Genomic DNA, 16,807 nt, shown 5'->3' on the forward strand with positions numbered 1-16,807 from the left:
ATAAAGTATCATATCATCTGCAAACAGTGAGAGTTTGACTTCTTCTTTGCTGATTTGGATGCCTTTTATTTTTCCTTTTGTTGTCTGATTGCTGTGGCTAGGACTTCTAATACTATGCTGAATAGCAGTGGTGATAGTGGACATCCCTGCCGTGTTCCTGATCTTAGGGGGAACGCTCTCAGTTTTTCCCCATCGAGAATAATATTTGCTGTGGGTTTTTCATAGATGGCTTTTATGATATTGAGGTATGTACCCTCTATCCCTATACTCTGAAGAGTTTTGATCAAAAAAGGATGCTGTACTTTGTCAAATGCTTTTTCTACATCTATTGAGAGGATCATATGGTTCTTCATCGCTTCTCAGCCTTTTGGCTAAGATCAAGTATAGTATCTGTTCTTATCTGTTTAGTATCTTGATATTTTTTAAGTGCATGTACATATGAAGACATAAACTTAGATCACTGAAACAATAGATAATTTATGATTTTCAGGGGCTTGTTTGCTTCTGTTTTGTTTTTAAATCAAAGATGCTGATTTTTACTTATCTTTTAAGTGCTAACTTTTGTCCTCTGTGATATGTGAATTTAAGACTGTTGGCCATTCATTATCTTGAAATTAGACATAACTGATTAGAAAGCAAAATGTGGGCAATACAGGGAGAAAGCAGGCTATTAGAAACAGAAAAGAAAAGGGACTTAAATTCCAGTCACTACACCCTGGATGTGAAATTAGAGATATATACTGATATAATCCATCATGGTTTAACCCAGTGACTTGGGACCAGCTCAGAAGAACAAGAATTTGTGGTGGCTGAGCCAGCAGAGTTCTCTTGCTAAAACTCCTCCAAACCCAGTCTTACCAACTCCGTCATTGTGTGTTGTAGAGTAAGGATAGAACACGGGACTCTATTACTGATGCTTTATATGCACTACTCTGCCTGGGGCTTCAATCAGCAAGATTAACCCAGTAGCAGTAGACAAGTGTGAAGCTCTACATGACCAGCCTTTGACAGTAACACTGGGTGCATTGAAAAAGAATGGCACTGGTGCACTATTCAGACACAGATCTTTCTGTGTTTGGCAAAACGGCACAGAAGCAATACCAGATTCTTTTCTAGCATAGCAGATAGGGCAATCTAATGATTACCTGAAAAAAAAAAACACTAAATAAAAAGATAAGTGACTATATATATATACATCCTGCATTAGTGGAACACACCAAAATGGTTCTGTGTATTTAAATTTCACCAAAATAGATATATAGAATGGAATATTACCAAGTCATAAAAAGGAACGAGGGGTTGCCATTTGCAAAAACATGGACGGACCTAGAGGGTATTATGCTAAGTGAATTAAGTCAGACAAAGATAAATACCAAATAGTTCCACTTATATGTGGAATCTAAAAACAAAACAAATGATTATAAATCAACTAACCAACAACAACAACAAGCAGAAACAGACCCGTAAGTACAGAGAACAAACTGATGGTTGCCAGAGAAGACAGGGGTTGGGGAATAGGCAACTGGGTGAAGGGGAGTGGGAGGTACAAAATTCCAGTTATGGAATAAGCCATAGGGATGAAAGGTACAGCATAGGGAATATAGTCAATGTTATTGTAATAACATCGTATGGTGACAGGGTAGCAACACTTGTGGTGAGCATAGCATAATATATAAAGTTGTTGAATCACTTTGTTGTACACCTGAAACTAATGTAATGATGTATGTCAACTATACTTCAATTAAAAAAAAATTCACTAAGATGGAAACACACGGATTATACTATTTTCTACCTTCTCTTTTTTCCACTTACTACATCATCAGCATTTTCTAGTCTCTATCTTTTCATACATACTCATTAATAATGACAAGGAACTGTTTTTTTAGTCCAGGCTTCTTTTTCCTCTAAACCTTAATATCATGCTGCCATACCATCCAGGCTTTATGAAAAATAATTTCCATTAACTTGACAGGTCATTGTCTTGTCAATTTCAGGTAATTAAGGACTAGCCATTGGTCCTTGTACCTATTGTGTAATCTCTTTTGTCTCATCAGATTCATGAATTTTACAGTGTTTGCCAGGCTATGGTAGGCTTAATTAAAATCAATGGAGTTGAAAGTCTGTGCTTTCTCTCTCTCTCTCTAAAGGATTCCATTTTCCAAAACACCATAAGCAAATACACTGGCATGTGGATTTTTCTGTAGCTGTGTAACAGTCACCCACACTCAACTGTATATATTTAGATCCCAGCGAAACTGCTTAATTTTGCATTTGCTAGCTAACCAGCAAACTCCAGGTTTTTTCCATCAGAGGGGGAAGCTAACCCACGGATTCTGCACGCAGAAGTAGTCCAATTACTAGTAACTACCCTCAACAAAAGGCTCATAAGATGAATCAGTCCAATGTTATCACCTTCCCCCAAGCTGAGTTACAGTGTTCAGTTCTCCAAATGTGAAGTAGCTGGCAAAGATGCTGTTACTGTGGTTGTTTTCTAGATTTAAACTGGGAAGGTGGAAGCTGGAACCAAGGGGAAAAATTTCCAACTAATGAAGTGTCAAATTAACATAAGACTTTCAAAGGCATCAACTATAACATTTCTGTAATTGGCACTGGCATCAACTGATATCCCTTTGATTTTCTCCACAAAGAGGATAAAGACTGAACTGGCAAAATTAGCAGCTCAGATATATCCTGCCCTTTTAAAAGGCTGGAAGCCTTGTCTAAGACAACATCATGAGCATTTTTCCATTTCCAACAGAAAAACAGTATGCTTGCAATCTGGCAGATTGTACGACTAAAATACAGAAACTTAAAAACAATAATTGCTAACTCCGATTTTGCCACACTCCAGGGAAACCCCAGTTTCCTTGAGGGTTATAACACTAAAATATCTATTTGAACTTATAAATATTTAAGTTATGCATATGTATTTTAAAGCATATATTACAATAAAGCAAGTACATATTGAAATAGATTATTTGTAGTAAAGAGAAAATCCAAAGATGTTAATGACATAATAAGATGTAAAAAAAGGATCACTATTAGTTTTTATGCATTTTGAGCAACTCATACACCTGTTTATCTTCACCTTAATCCTTTCAGAAAAAAGTAACATATATTCAGTACAAAGAACTCATGTAAATTTTCCAGAATATATGGATCAGGTCTACCTAGAAGCATACCAGACATCATAGATAGCATTATATTTGGCTAATCCTGTTCTAAATATTAATCTAAAATAGTTCTAAATATGTCTAATATCATTCTACTTCAGAACTATTAGGGATTTTTAAATTTTGAAATAATAGAACTTTTAACGTGGAGCACTGGGTGTTATGCACAAACAATGAATCATGGAACACTACATCAAAAACTAATGATGTAATGTATGGTGATTAACATAACAATAAAAATAATAAAATAATAAAACTTTTAATAGCAAATACACGGCTGCCATTTTGAGGCAGTATCTCCTTTACTATATGTTAATTTATTATACAATTAAAATATGTTGAGGTCAAAGGTCAAATGTTACAACCAAAGTGATATTACTACCTGGGAAGTAATGCACCTGCAGTTACAAATTTTTGACTGAGGTGGATATTGTCTTGTTCTCCCAAACAAAGATATATTGTTACCAGCAATGCCTGTTACGCAGAATGTTGAGAACATTGTCAAATAGATACTGAAATAACTCTTGTTGTAAGTAGTTAGTAAAATTTCAAGATAGTTCTGAAAACGTTATATTTATCCAAACTGAATGTTTGAGAAAGTGCATCCAGGAAAATAAACAGTTCTACTCAAATGGCATCCCAATGATAAAGAGTCAAAAAACGAGGCCAGTTGTAACTATGGCTACTTTCCAAACACTGTGTCATTCTCTAGTGGTGATTCCACTATTGTTTATCAATAAATAATACAGTTAATGCAATTTTGAGTCCTTCCATCTCTGCCAATAATCCTAATGTGAAAAATTTACTCTTTAACATAAAAATAAGAATGACTGCTCCAGACTATACTCTCATTCAATGCTTAAATCCATTTGACAGTGTCTTCACTGAGTGGTTTACCAGACTGCGTGAAAAGCGCAAAAAGTAAATGTTAAATACCTCCCAAGATTATCCATTCATTCTGATAATATCTGGGAGCTATAGATTTTGGATATTAGCCCTTTATCTGATATGTCATTTGCAAATATCTTCTCCCATTCTGTTGGTTGTCTTTTGGTTGTGTTGACTGTTTCCTTTTCTGTGCAAAAGCTTTTTATCTTGATGAAGTCCTAATAGTTCATTTTTGCCCTTGCTTCCCTTGCCTTTGGCAATGTGTCTAGGAAGAAGTTGCTGTAGCTGAGGTCAAAGAGGTTGCTGCCTGTGATCTCAAGGATTTTAATGGATTCCTGTCTCACATTGAGGCCTTTCATCCATTTTGAGTCTATTTATTTTATTTTATTTTATTACGTTATGTTAATCACCCTACATTACATCATTAGTTTTTGATGTAGTGTTCCATGATTCATTGTTTGCGTATAACACCCAGTGCTCCATTCAGTACGTGCCCTCTTTAATACCCATCACCAGGCTAACCCATCCCCCCACACCTCTCTCCTCTAGAACCCTCAGTTTGTTTCTCAGAGTCGATAGTCTCTCACGGTTTGTCTCCCCCTCCGAATCCCCCCCTTCATTTCTCCCTTCCTACTATCTTCTATTTTTTTTTTTAACATATAATGTATTATTTGTTTCAGAGGTACAGGTCTGTGATTCATCAGTCTTACACAATTCACAGCGCTCACCATAGCACATACCCTCCCCAATGTCTATCACCCAGCCACCCCATCCCTACCACCCCCCACCACTCCAGCAACCCTCAGTTTGTTTCCTGAGATTGAGAATTCCCCATATCAGTGAGATCATATGATACATGTCTTTCTCTAATTGACTTATTTTGCTTAGCATAATACCCTCTAGTTCCATCCACATTGTTGCAAATTGCAAGATTTCATTTTTTGATGGCTGCATAATATTCCATTGTGTATATATACCACATTTCGTTATATATTCATCTGTCGATGGACATCTTGGCTCTTTCCATAGTTTGGCTATTGTAGACATTGCTGCTATAAACATTGGGGTGCACGTGCCCTTTTGGATCACTACATTCGTATCTTTGGGGTAAATTCCCAGTAGTGTAATTGCTGGGTTGTAGGGTAGCTCTATTCTCAACTTTTTGAGGAACCTCCATGCTGTTTTCCAGAGTGGCTGCACCAGCTTGCATTCCCACCAACAGTGTAGGAGGGTTCCCCTTTCTTTGCATCCTCGCCAATATCTGTCATTTCCTGACTTGTTAATTTCAACCATTCTGACTGGTGTGAGGTGGTATCTCATTGAGGTTTTGATTTGGAGTTCCATGATGCCGAGCAATATGGAGTAGTACATTTTCATGTGTCTGTTGGCCATTTGGATGTCTTCTTTGGAAAAATGTCTGTTCATGTCTTCTGCCCATTTCTTGATTGGATCATTTGTTCTTTGGGTGTGGAGTTTAAGAAGTTCTTTATAGATTTTGGATACTAGCCCTTTATCTGATATGTCATTTGCAAATATCTTCTCCCATTCTGTCAGTTGTCTTTTGGTTTTGCTGACTGTTTTCCTTTCCTGTGCAAAAGCTTATTATCTTGATGAAGTCCCAATAGCTCATTTTTGCCCTTGCTTCCCTTGCCTTTGGTGATGTTTCTAGGAAGAAGTTGCTGCGGCTGAGGTCGAAGAGGTTGCTGCCTGTGTTCTCCTCAAGGATTTTGATGGACTCCTGTCTCACATTTGGGTCTTTCAACCATTTTGAGTCTATTTTTGTGTGTGGTGTAAGGAAATGGTCCAGTTTCATTCTTCTGCATGTGGCTGTCCAATTTTCCCAAAACCATTTGTTGAAGAGACTATCTTTTTTCCCTTGGATGTTCTTACCTGCTTTGTTGAAGATGAGTTAACCATAGATTTGAGGGTCCATTTCTGGGCTCTCTATTCTGTTCCACTGATCTATGTGTCTGTTTTTGTGCCAGGACCATACTGTCTTGATGATGATGACAGCTTTGTAATAGAGCTGGAAGTCCGGAATTGTGATGCCACCAGCTTTGCTTTTCTTTTCAACATTCCTCTGGCTATTTGGGGTCTCTTCTGGTTCCATACAAATTTTAGGATTATTTGTTCCATTTCTGTGAAAAAAAGTTGATGGTAATTTGACAGGGATTGTATTAAGTGTGTAGATTGCTCTAGGCAGCATAGACATTTTCACAATATTTGTTCTTCCAATCCATGAGCATGGAACGTTTTTCCATTTCTTTGTGTCTTCCTCAATTTCTTTCATGAGTATTCTAAAGTTTTAGAGTACAGATTCTTTGCCTCTTTGGTTAGATTTATTCCTAGGTATCTTATGGTTTTGGATGGAATTGTAAAGGGGATCGACTCCTTAATTTCTTTCTTCTGTCTTGTTGTTGGTGTATAAAAATGCCACTGATTTCTGTGCATTGATTTTATATCCTGCCACTTTACTGAATTCCTGTATGAGTTCTAGCAGTTTTGGGGTGGAGTCTTTGGGTTTTACACAAAAATATCATATCATCTATAAAGAACTTATCAAACTCAACACCCAAAGAACAAATGATCCAATCAAGAAATGGGCAGAAGACATGAACAGACGTTTTTCCAAAGAAGACATCCAAATGGCCAACAGACATATGAAAAAGTGCTCAACATCACTCGACATCAGGGAAATCCAAATCAAAACCTCAATGAGATACCACCTCACACCAGTCAGAATGGCTAAAATTAACAAGTCAGGAAATGACAGATACCGGCGAGGATGCGGAAAAAGGGGAACCCTCCTACACTGTTGGTGGGAATGCAAGCTGGTGCAGCCACTCTGGAAGACATTATAGAGGTTCCTCAAAAAGTTGAAATTAGACCTGCCCTATGACTGAAAAATTGCACTACTGGATATTTACCCCAAAGATACAAAGGTAGTGAGCCAAAGGGGCACATGCACCCCGATGTTTATAGCAGCAATGTCCACAATAGCCAAACTTGGAAAGAGCTAGATGTCCATCAACAGATGAATGGATAAAGCAGATGTGGTGTGTGTACACACACACACACACACACACACACACACACACAGACATACACACACACACACACACACACAAATGGAGTATTATGCAGCCATCAAAAAATGAAATCTTGCCATTTGCAATGACGTAGATCGAACTAAAGGATATTATGCTAAGCGAAATAAGTCAATCAGAGAAAGACATGTATCATATGATCTCACTGATATGAAGAACTTGAGAAACAAGACAGAGGGTCATAGAGAAAGGGAGGGGAAAATGAAACAAGACAAACCAGAGAGGGAGACAAACCGTAAGAGGCTCTTAACCATAGGAAACAAACAGGGTTGCTGGAGTGGAGGGTGATGGGAGGGATGGAGTGGTTGGGTGATAGATTTTGGGGAGGGTATATGCTATGGTGAGCCCTGTGAATTGTGTAAGACTGATGAATCACAGACCCATACCCCTGAAACAAATAATACATTATATGTTAGTAAAAAAATAAAAATAAGAAAATATCTGGGAGTAAGGAAAAAAATACCCTGACTTGACTTGAATTTTATATCCTTAGATTTTTCTTTCATGGCCCATGGGGCCACAAAGAAAAAATATTAATCTATTTCCATAAGTACTTTAGGTATTTGACATTATCATTTCTGCCCTCGCTCCCACTTAGATTTTCTATTTTCCATATTAAACATAACCATTTCTGTCAACAAAACTTAATGCAGCATAATTTTTAGTAACTATTATTTAGTAACTATATTTTAGTAACTATTTAGTAATTATTCTAGTCAGTGTTTCTACATACCTATAAAAGTGGGATTCCTGCATTTAAACATACCACCTGGCCTGCACAAAGTGACAGAGCTATAAACCGGCAACAGACATTCAAGAAGTATATTTTGTGTGCCACACACTTCATGGGGATCTAGGCAGACAAAATTACTACCAGACTGTAAGTTCCTTGAGTGTGGGGCTTTGTTTGGTTCACAGAGTTTACTGAATACACATGTTAGTGGAACGAAGATACAGATCGTGCCCTTCAGGACAAATAACAGGAGAGTTAAGTGTATAACAATCAAGTGTTATTCAGCATGAGATATCATAACAAGTAGAAGGAAAGCACAACTCTTAACATTTGAACTGAGGATTTAAGGAATTTTAGAAACGAGTAGGGGTATATATATCCAGTATGAAAAGGAAAGATAGGCATTAGGTATGAATGAAGTAGTACAAAGTCTGAGTGAAAAGCACATGCTTGAGAAATTCCTCAGAGAAATGCTTATGAAAGAAAAGACATTTCGAGTGTTGGGGGAAAACATATATTGTTCAAAAAGTGTTTAGTAGTGTTGAAATAGTTAACTCTGCTCTTGAAATAAGAAGTCTCCATTTCATATCACTATTTACACAGACCAGTACCAAAAATGGAACACACATACACACACATATACAGTATGCATATATACAAACACACATATACACCCCTATGTGTACGTGTGTGTGTCTTTGTTTAGAATTTTTAGAAAATGGAGAATTATTTTAAAAAGGTATTCTTTGTGTTCTAATCTTAAAAAAGATATTTTACTACTCTATTTACTACATATTACTACATATAGTATACTACTATGTTTACTATATGTAGAAAGAGATTATAATCAGTGTTAAAACACAGTAGTGTTTGAGGCTGAAAGACAAGTTTGGAGGAAAATACTTATAACATATATAAGAAATAAAGCAAATTTCCTTTATGTAAGAATACCTACAAATTGGGGTGCCTGGGTGGCTCAGTTGTTTAAGTGTCTGACTCTTGGTTTCAGCTCAGGTCATGATCTCAGTGTTGTGGGATCAAGCCCTGTATCAGGCTCCACACTCAGTGGAGAGTCTGCTTGAGATTCTCTCCCTTTCCCTCTACCCCTCCCCCTGCTTGCACACTCATTCACACACTCTCTCTCTCTCAAATAAATAAACTTTTCAAAAAAAAAAAGAATACCTACAAAATAATAAGAAAATGAAACATTTTAGAATTGTGGGCAAAATATATATACATGCATTTTATATAAGATATATAAATGACCTATAATCTTATGAAAATGTTTGAATTTTCTGGTTATAATATGAAGGTTTATTAAAATAATAATTACAAGACTTTCAGTTTGCAATCTTTTGGATAGAAGTCATCATTCTATCCTATCAAAAAAATCAAAGTAAACAAAGTGAAAAATCAATAACTCTTCTTAGATCCTTAAGAACAATGAGGTCACAGGGCAAACTACTGCTCACAAAAGTGGAGACACCAGACAAATACAGAGAATCACAGCTTAGAGAAGCAGAAACCCATAAGCAGAAACCTCCACAGGACCCAGTTACAGAATAGGAAAGCCTAAACTATAATCAATGAATTGCTGGAGGTTCAGGATGTTTAACTCTCAGAGTTAACAACCCCAATGGGCCCAGTCAATGCGCGGCCCACCTACTTCTGTGAATTTTACCTATGAGACCTGGACTAGAATCTCACAGTTAATATAGAGGAAAATCCCCTAGTACTTCTGGCAGAGTGAGAGGAGAAGGAACTATTTTGAAGTATGCCAGAACATTCTGTTCTTTGTAACATTATCTGCCCTCAAGAGAAACTATTTTACCAGAATCTAAACTATTATGTTTGTTTGTCTGTTTGTTTGTTTTCAGAGCCTAATCAACCTGGGGAAAGAAAAATACCCAATTTCAACCACTCTAGCCTTGCATATGGAGGAAGGGAAATGCTCAATTCCAACCTCCTATAACCTTTCTCGTAGAAGAAAGGAAATACACAACTCCAGGCCACTCTCAGCCTTCCTGCCCCATGTAGGGGATGGGAGAAGACAATAACTGAGAAGTACATGTTAAGATCATAGTCCAGGAGCACAGGCTCACTTAAAGACTGAAAGACTGAATCACAGGAATATAGAATGCTTCCCTCCTCACACTTCACCACCTATTTACATTAGCTCCTTTTACCTGGTGCATCATGACTGTCTTTGAAGAAAAAATTACAAGACATACTGAAAGGCAGAAAATGAAGAGAGAGAGCAAGCATGAGAACCAGACTCAGATATGTCAGGGGTGTTAGAATGGTCAGATTGAGAATTTACCACAATTGCAAATAATATGCTAAGGGATCTAGGTCATAAAGTAGACAGTATGCAAGAACAAATGGACGATATAATGGAGAGGTGGAAATCCTAATGAAGAAAAATACTAGATATCAAAAACACCAAAAGAGAAATGAAAATGCCTTTGATGGGCTCATTAAAAAATTGGATATGGTTGAGGAAAGAATCTCTGAGCATAAGGATACCTTTGTAGAAACTGCCAAGACCAAAAAAAAAGAAAGGAAGAATAGATTTATAAAAAAGAAGAACAGAACAAGAAGAGCAGAATATTGCAAAATGTTTAACACATATGCAACAGGAATACCGGAAGAAGAAAGACAGGAAGGAACCGAAGTATTTGATGTAATAATATATAAGAATCTCCCCAAATTAATGTCACATACCAAACTCCAGATCCAGGAAGCTCAGGAACACCAAGCAGGATAAATGATAAACATCTACACCTAGTCAAAATGCAGAAAATAAAGCTAAAGGAAAGAAAGAAGCTAGAGGGTGGGGGATAGGGGTTGGGGGGAAACCTTACCTATACAGGAGCAAAAATAAGAACTGCATCTAACTTCTCCTCAGAAACTATGCAAGCAGGAAGAGAGTTAAGTGGAATATTTAAAACCCACTAACCTAGGATTCTTAAACTTGCAAAATTATCCTTTAAAAATGAAGGGCATAAACAGGCAGAGCACAGAGGATTTTTAGGGCGGTGAAAATACTCTGTATAATACTATAATGAAGGATACATGTCATTATACATTTGTCCAACTGCAGAGAATGTGGAATGCCAAGAGTGAGCCTTAAGGTAAGCCATGGATTGTAGGTGAGTATGATGTGTCAGTGAAGGTTCATTAATTATAACAAATGTACCACCTGTGAGGGGATGTTGATCATGGAGGAGGTAATGCATGCATGGGGTCAGGAGCTATGTAATAAATGTCTACACCTTCATCTCAATTTGCTGTGAACCTAAAACTGCTCTTAGATAACTGGCTTTCACATGTGTTGTGTACATTATCAATTCCTAATAACGAGTAAAACATGGAATGTAAATTTTAAATTTATCTTTTACACATTGGAAGAGAAAAGGATGGTTTTAATTCCCAAAGTCTCTTCTTAATGAAGCAAGTTTTACATTCTAACCATGAGGCATATTAAATAGCTGTTCATTTGAAAAGAGAACATTTAATAGCAAATACAATCCTTAGGGAGTGTCTTTCAAAACCAGTTGTATGTGTGTATTATTGCATGTTATTTTTTCAGATTTTACATTATAATTAACACCAACACCCTTTAGGGGTAAAATAACAGGACTGTGACAACCCATGTTGATTAAAATAAACACATGAGGCAACACAGCAGAGAAAAATAGGCAAAGTGAAGTGTAATTGTTCCACTTATTAAGTAAAGCCCACTTTATAGGATGGTTGGACTAATTTATTTCTGCAGCTTATATACTGAAATGTATGACCACATGTACATTGTGAGACAAATATAGTATCCCTCATGATCAAGTGAGCTGTCAATACAAACAGTAAAGATTGATACAATCTCAGTGCCCTACATAAAAGTCTCCACTTAAAACAGAATAGATATTATGGTAGTGGATGCCCTCCAACACTCAACCAACAGAGGAGAATGCAAAACATCCTTTCCTAACCTTCCTCTTATTTATTTATCATCCCTAGCAAAATGTTCCAAGTTCCTGTCAAGCCGCCACCAATTTCTGAAATTACAGTTATAATTGAGAATATCTGTTATTCTGGCACCTGTACATAGAATGGACTCAAGATGCCAGTATTGGTTGTCACCATTCTTTTTTTTTTTTAAAGATTTTATTTATTTATTTGACAGAGAGAGACACAGCGAGAGCAGGAACATAAGCAGGGGGAGTGGGAGAGGGAGAAGCAGGTCTCCTGCTGAGCAAGGAGCCTGATGCGGGACTCGATCCCAGGACCCTGGGATCATGACCTGAGCCGAAGGCAGACGCTTAACGACTGAGCCACCCAGGCGCCCGGTTGTCACCATTCTTGAATGAAGACAAAATCAATTTTAAATCTTCACACTGTTTTCTGGCTATTCATTGTCATAATGACTGCTAGTCATTATATTAGTCACTACTATTTCTACTTGGTTTCCTTGAATATCATTCTCTCTTAGCTCTTCTCTGACCTCTTGGGCTCTTTTCTTTTAAACACCCTTGCTGGACCCAGCTCATCTTGCTGTCTTTTTTAAATTGAAGTGCCTGAATTCTTGGTCTTCCTTTTGTACCTCTGTGCTTTCATCAACTTTCCTGGCTCAATGTTTTCTATACACTGGCAACTTCCACATTTATATCTCCAGATAGGACCTCTCCTAGGAATGCTAGGCTCATACATGTATCTATTTCCTTGTTTCTTCCACTTTGATGTTGAACAGACACGTAAAACTTAACAAGTCCAAAACTCAGGTCCTGATTTTTCACCTTTAAAACCAGCCAATCCCATATTCTTCCCACAACTCAGTAAACGAGAGTTACATTGTGTCAGGTGCTCAAAATTCTTGGAGACAACTTTTATTCAACCGTTTATCTTATACCCAACATCCAATCTATGACATAAAGCTTTTGCATGTACCTTCAAATTATATTCCTTCTGAAAACCCTTGCTGCTACATTCTTATCCAAGCCACTAACATCTTTTGCCTGGATAATTAAATAATCCCCTTGATTCCCTCTTGCCCCTCACAAAGCCAAAACAATCTTGTTAAAACACAAATAATGTTTTATCGTCTTTTGCTCAAAATACTCAAAAGCTACTCATTTCAGTTATTATGTAACAATTCCAAAACAGTGAGACTTAAAAAAATAATAATCATTTTAACTGCTTCTCAGAGTCCTGGGAACAGGTTGTTTTGGCTTGAGATTTCCCATGTGATTGCAGCCAGATGGAGGCTGGGGCTGAGGCCATCTTGAAGCCTTCCTCACTCACAGATCTGATGCCTGAGCTGGGATAACAAGAGTATCTGGAGACTGGAACCACTGGGGCTCATCATGTATCTCTGTCTCACTTATCAGATCTTTCCATGTGGTTTCTCTAATACAGCAGCCTCTGGGCAGTCAGATTTCTTACAAGGCATTTGGCTTTCTCTATCATGAGGTTCCCAAGAGAGTGGTGGAGGTTGCATGACTTTTGTGATCTAGTTTCGTAAGTGACACAGCATCATTTCCACCAGATTCCACTGATCAAAGAAGACAGAAGCTCAGCCAAGTTCAAAGTTAGATGCAGAGCTACCTCTTACACACTGTGTCTGTGATGGCTTTTGCAATGCAGTTATGATGGCTTTTCCATCTCTCTAGTACTCTTTTCCTCATGATATGCTTTTAACCTAGTTGCCACCTTGCTGCTCCCTCTACCTGGAATGTTCTTCCTTCAGATATCCAACTGGCTCATTTCTTCACCTCTTTCATGTATTTGTTCAAGTCTCACCTTTCCAGCAAGTTCTTATCTGAATACTCAAAGTAAAATTCACCCCTATTCTCCAAAATTCCTTATGTGCCTTCTCTGAGTTATCTTCTCCCATAAAACTATACCATATTTTCATGTGCTATAAAATTAACAGATTCATTTTATTTATGGTGTATCTGTACTCCGTCAAAACTTGAGTTCCATTAGGTCATGGATTTTTGTCCTTTGTCTTCACTGATGCATCTCAGAGTGCCAGCACATGATAGGTCCTCAATAAATATTTGGTGAATGAATGGAGGCATGAATGTAGTGACTGATGGAACAATAAAAGATGCATATGTAAAATTCATAGGCAATATTATTAAATGAAATTTGTTAGCTGTTTGGGCTATGTAAATTGTACAGAGAAGTGAATTAAAGCTTTAAGTAAGAGGGAGATCCTAAAGTTAGTATTGATTCCCTTTTCCCCACAATGAATGATATTTTGAAGATCTTCACGCTAACATTAGTTTAAGCTCATTCAATACTGTCATAGGAGGAAGAAAATCATTTGAGACCTTAGATATTAATATTCCAATCCCTCACCTTCTGTGTGTTTGAACTCATCTATCACTTTGGAGGTAAAACTGGAATAGTGTACAAATTCATAATGAGGTGAGGGGTTTTAATATAGAAGGCATTTTCTTCTTTCCAGTGATGTCTCAGAGTAATGAAGTCCTGATGAAGCCAGGAGGGGAGAGGAATTTTGATTTCTGTATTTCAAATTTCTAATGATTTATTATTTAAGGGTGTGTGATTTTTGAGTCAGTCTACATCTCAACTCTATAAATCTCTAGCTATGCATCTTTGGAAAATTTCCTTAATGTTTCTGATCTTCAAATTTTATCCTCATCAAGAAAATAAAGACAGTAATATCTATCTCATGCAATACTGGGAGAATAAAATAAAATTAGATATTATGATAAATGTACTATATTTAGAATAGCACCTGGTACATGTGTCAATAACAGTAAACAGAATTTTTTCCTACATTAACTTTTAATTGTAATGAACTTATAGAGAAAAAAATGTAATTTACTCAGAATAAGCTTAAAAATGAAATTCAATATAATATCCTTTCCAGAATGAAGTCCATTAAAAATGGACAAGTGTATTTTAAGCATAACTTACATAGAAAGTAGTAAGAAATAAGAAAACAGATGGGGTGAGACACTAAGAGTTAAACATATTTTTCTTCCTAAATGGGACACAACTTGCCCACTTGAGCATGAAACTCTTCTCTAGATCTTAGAATACAAGGAAAGTTCAGATCAAAATTTTCAGAAATTCAATTGCCTACAACCTCAGGCTTTTGTTTATTTATTTCATGCTTGCTTTGATTTTGTCTTTTATTAAAGTCTCTTATATAACAGAAATAGTACCAGAGAAAAGAGGTTAGTGAAAAAGCTCTTTAGTTGTGCCAAAGGGACTAAAACTCAGATATTATTTCAATTTAATCACCTCCTATGCATTGAGTCTCAATTAAGCGGCAGATATTATAGGAAGCACTGAGGATAAAATGATGAATAGAACATATTTCCATCTTTCCCCAAGTTCAGTGGTTTGCTGCCTAACTTTGAAGAATACTACAAATCTTTAACCAAAGTAACAAAATGTACATATCCAAGGCTCTGAGAAGTCCTGCAATAAAGAAACCTATTTGACTTCCTAATCACTGAGTATCTCTCAGACTTACTTGGCAATGAGCCTCTTCCTTTGTGTAACATCTACAACTGATACACTATATAACACATTCATGTTCATCTGTTCATATTATCCTACATCCACATGCTTCTCCTTTCAATGGGATGGTTTTTAAATTTAAAATTTTTAATTAGACATCTATTTAAGAGAGAATTTTGAAATCCTTTCCATATGTAGGAATTGAAGTTCGCCAGTATTGTGGGAAGAAAAGATGAAAAGCAAGTATAGCTAAATTCAAAGTTTCTTCTTTGTCATGTACCAAGAAAACAGTAATTTTTATATTGTTGCAAAGTCTCTTATTATACATTAAAATATAAAACTGTACTGATTAGAACTCCTTCAAGTATCCCTAAGGTTATATGCTTTACATTTCTGGCTTCTGAGTAAACAGTGACTTAAAGAATGAGTGTTTTTGCCAAAATGGCTTTGAAAACCAAAAGCAGGTACTATATCCTTTGATCTGCATGAGGTGCATGTGAGAAAGGCAAGTGACTGGCATAAGATCACATTCCTTGAAAGTGGTGGATCTGGAACTCAACCCTATGAAAGAAACACATTAATTTAAGCAAGATACACTGAATTCAGACTTTTTATTCCAACTTTGAAATAACTGCCCAAAGTGCTAGGCTAAAGATTTATATTTATATTATCTATGAGAAAGTAAAGAAAGCAAATTTGAAGTGAAATTTCAAAAACTAAAACATTCAAATTATTTTCAAGTATTTTAAAAGTTACATTTCCAGTACTCTCATCTTCACACAAACAATTAAATTGATTTTACAGATTATCCCCTTCAGTAAGGCTATTCAGAAGAGAGACTTTATTCAGAGACATTGTTAGCATTTGCTATATGTTATTATAAGAACTGCCTTAATGAGACAAGTTCATTCAATACAAATTTCTATCAGTAAGAAGAATAATAGGGATTTCTGTTGGAAGACAATGTTGTCCTCTCTGATGTTAGCATCTAGAGGTCAACGATGAAACTTAAATATTTCTATCTAACTATATAACAATCTAGGAAACTATCATCAATGAGTTTGCTTTTTGAAGAGCTATCCCATTTTATAATCTAGTCATTTCCTTTCCCTGAGAAACTGAACTATTTAAGTGTCATACTACTTTGAGATAATCAGTTTGGGATGAAAATTTTTAGAAGTATATCATTCATAATTCCTTGTTCCTTTCTCAGGTAGAAGCAGTGTAGTATATCACTTACATAATATGTGGCATTGGAACTGTGCTCATTATATGGGAGTTGCTTTTATTATTAATAAAAATACACATAAAATATAATAATAATAATAGTAATAATATGCAAAGAGTATGCTAGATACCATACCTCTGGATAGAATTAGCATTTCTCGCTTAGTGTTCCAACTTGTACA

General features: G+C 36.4%; 1 pseudogene; it reads left to right on the plus strand.

The window, feature by feature from the left end:
* Window positions 1–351: 351 nt before the first annotated feature.
* LOC114207833 (U2 spliceosomal RNA) lies at window positions 352–471 on the plus strand (annotated as a pseudogene).
* Window positions 472–16,807: the final 16,336 nt, after the last annotated feature.

The sequence above is a fragment of the Eumetopias jubatus genome, unplaced genomic scaffold (assembly GCF_037043125.1).
Source record: "Eumetopias jubatus isolate StellerSeaLion01/CBP00866 unplaced genomic scaffold, mEumJub1_p1.0 scaffold_1, whole genome shotgun sequence".
In the NCBI taxonomy this organism is placed as follows: domain Eukaryota; kingdom Metazoa; phylum Chordata; class Mammalia; order Carnivora; family Otariidae; genus Eumetopias; species Eumetopias jubatus.